This window comes from Octodon degus, unplaced genomic scaffold (assembly GCF_000260255.1).
Source record: "Octodon degus isolate 3935 unplaced genomic scaffold, OctDeg1.0 scaffold00084, whole genome shotgun sequence".
In the NCBI taxonomy this organism is placed as follows: Eukaryota; Metazoa; Chordata; class Mammalia; order Rodentia; family Octodontidae; genus Octodon; species Octodon degus.
In genome coordinates, this window is record NW_004524660.1 from 8,926,131 (window position 1) to 8,929,683 (window position 3,553).

The following is a 3,553-nucleotide window of genomic DNA, read 5'->3' on the forward strand; positions in this document are numbered from 1 at the left end:
AAGTAGGTGCTTTAGACCACTGAGCCATCTCTCCAGCCCAATCAATAATAATTTTGTAGTGAAATTATGTATACTAGATATTTTAATATGATATTTGTATAAAATTTAAGATCAAACTATGGGTTTGTAAAATTGTGTTGAAAATCATATGTAAATATAAAGATAAAATTATAAAGCACAAATTATACTTTTAGTTACTTAATTTTCATTTCTGTGACTATATTTTGGGTAATATTGACCTGATTTAATTCAATTTATCTTATTACTGCAAGAAAATTCAGAAGCTCATCACCAATTGTGAAAAACAATCCACTTATAAGTGAGATAAATGACATTTTGATTATTTTTTTTCTCCCAGTTTTTGTTTTGTTTGACAATATTCTTCATGGAATCACAAAGCTATTTGTAATTGAAATCTGCAGAAAATCACTAGCACCACCATCCACGAAAGCAATGAAGAATCCTAGTGGATATCTAATCTTCTGATTCTGCGCAAATGCTGTACCATCAGAAGTTGAGTCATTCTGGAGTGCTGAAAGGAGATCAACCATTCTTAGTAAGGACCTCTCTTTCTATTTCAGAGACAGTTTAGCTCACAATTCTCTAGGTCAGGAATTTGGATAGAATTAGCTAAGTGGTTGATTTGGACTAAAACTACTTGCTCTGATTTCCTATTTAAATACTAGCTTCTGGGTAATCAGAATTGTTATATATATCAAACCATGATTCCCAAAGAGATGCTCAGAAAGTAGGAAGTTGTCCCACAAATGGCTACAAAAGTGTTTCTATTCTTTTTGCTTAGTCAAAATAGAGACCACCACGGTTCAAAATGAAGGACAAAGAGTAAAAGATAAAGACGTTTCTGAACCTCTGGAATTAGCTACAACATGTGTGTAAAAAACCCTGGCTTTAGTAAGGTAGTCTAAAAGAATCTTCATAATTGTCAATAAATATTAAATACAATGGCTATCAATTCTTTAAGCAATGAAGTCTTGGGTTGTTTAGGAGGATAATATTTTAGGTAACTGGTGATTCTCACTTTGGGTCTAATGAAGTCAGCATTGACATCTAGGTTAGGTTTTTTGTATGTTACAAGGTCTCACTATGCAGTTCAGACTTGTAGTGATTCTCCTGTTTTCAGCCTGCCCAGCACTGGGATTACAGGGGGTAGCCAGCTTGGTGCACCCAGGATGGGGTTAGTGCAGCATGTGGTGCCAGGGATCAAACCAAGATCCTTGCACTTGTCAAGCAGGCACTAAGACTGCTAAGCTATCTCTCTTCTCCTGGTAGTTCTTTAATCTGAAAGTGATTTAACATTTTACTCTCAATTTTTACATTTGTAAAATTATGATTATAAAACATGTTTTGTAATGTATTCATATTAGTCATAAAGATCTATGTTAAGATATAGCATAGTAATTTAGCATAATAAACATTTGATGTATGAAAATGAATTATGGGTAATTGAGAGAAATAAAAGAAATAAGGATAGGAAAAGAAGTGAAATTATCATTATTCATAGGTAACATCATACTGTATGTACAAGACCCCAAAAACTCAACCAAAAGGCTTCTACATTTAAACACCAAATTCAGTAGCATATCTGGATACAAGGTCAACACCTACAAGTCAATAACATTCCTATTTACAAACAAATTCACCAAGTGAGAAATTAGGGAATCTATACCCTTCACCATTGCAACCTGAAAAATGAAATACATAGGACTAAATCTAAAAATGGTAGTTAAAGATCTACACAGTGAAAGTTATAGTACTCTGAAGAAAGAAATCAAAGAAAATTTCACTAATGGAAAGATATTCCTTGTTCATGGGTAGGAAGAACCAACATTATAAAAAGGGTCATACTCCTAAAACATATATAGATTTAACACAATCCCAATCAAACTACCATTAGCATATATCACAGATCTAGGAAAATCATTCTTAAAGTTCATCTGGAACCAGAAGAGACCTAGGATAACACAGGCAATCCTGGGCAACGAAGGCAAGGCAGGAAGCATCACCATCCGTGACTTGAAAGTATACTACAAACACTGTGATAAAATCAGCATGGTACTGGCAAAAAAAAAAAAAATCCTAAACAGATCTCAAGATCAATGGAATGGGTTAGAAGATGCAGACACAACTACAAACACTCAGCCACCTTATCATTGACAAAGGGGTGAAACATGTTCACTCAAAGAAAGATAGCCTGCTGGAAAAAATGCCTCAATAGATGCTGAAGACTAAAACCAGACCCATGTATACTTCCCTTCAGTAAAATCAAGAAACTAAATATTAAAACAGAAATATGAACTTGACTGGAAGAGAAACCAGATAGAAATCTTGAAGTTATAGGAGTAGGCAGAGAGTTCAGGAACAAAAGCAAATTCCATGGGACATACATCAAAGAATCAACAACTGGGATCTCATTTTATTAAAATTGCTTTGCACATCCAAAGAAATCATGAACAGAGTGAAAAGAAAATCCAAGAATTGGTGCTAGTGCAGGTCCAACCTTTTAAGAACTTAGGAAGACTTTGGGTTGCCTGCTATACTCTGGTGAGTTGCGGCCTGTGGGCCTAGTGAATGCAGGTGTGGTGCCCTCCTGCACCTGGTCCAAACATTCAAAAACTCAGAGGAGCTAGGGAGATAGCTTGGCAGTCCAAGTGCCTGCCTGGCCAGTGCAGGGGCCAGGTTCAATCCCCAGAATTCCACATCATACTGGCCCTGGAACCCTGGGCTCGCTGGGCCTGCCACTGAAATTGAGCATGATGGTGCAGACCTGTAATGCCAGAGCTGGGAAGGCCGAGACAGGAGGATCACTATGAGCCCAACCTACATAGTGTGACCCTGTGCCAAATAAATAAAGAAAGAACTAAGGAGGATTCTGGGTAACCTGGCCTGTGCTAAACTGTGTCACTTGGCCTCCCATGTGCAGGTGTGGAGCTTGTGCTGGTGCAAGTCCAACCTTTTAAGAAATTAAGAGGGCTCTAGGTGGCCCATGGAATCCTGGTGAGTTTGACACACACATACCACCTGCAATGAAGCTGTGTTGAGCACCAGCCAGTCGCAACCACTAGTAGTGAGAGACTGGGTGAGTCCTACCCTGCTCCCGATGGTGTGGGGACCTTCCTGCCCCATTCCCCACTGCTCTCCCATTACTGCTAAGTTTGGGTGATTCTTGGGAGCTTCAAATAATCCAAAAGGCAGGAGAAAAAGGCAATCTCAATCCTCAAGCCCACCAAGAACAAATTCAGGAGACAAGGACGCACAAGAACTTCGAAGTAACATACCTGAAATTTTTGAAATGATAGAAACTGAAGTAAAGAAATAAGTCCATCAGTCCATAGAAAAAAAAATAAGATCAGATATAATCTCTCAGTTTCAAAAAGAAATGACGACAAGCTAAAGAAGACATAGATAGACAGAACAGAAAAGTGATAAAACACTGAATAACCCAGGAAAAAGTGAGAAGGCTTGAAACACATGCAAATAGATATCCAGGAAACTAAGAACCCCGTGCAAACCTTGCAAAACCGCTTGAACAAAA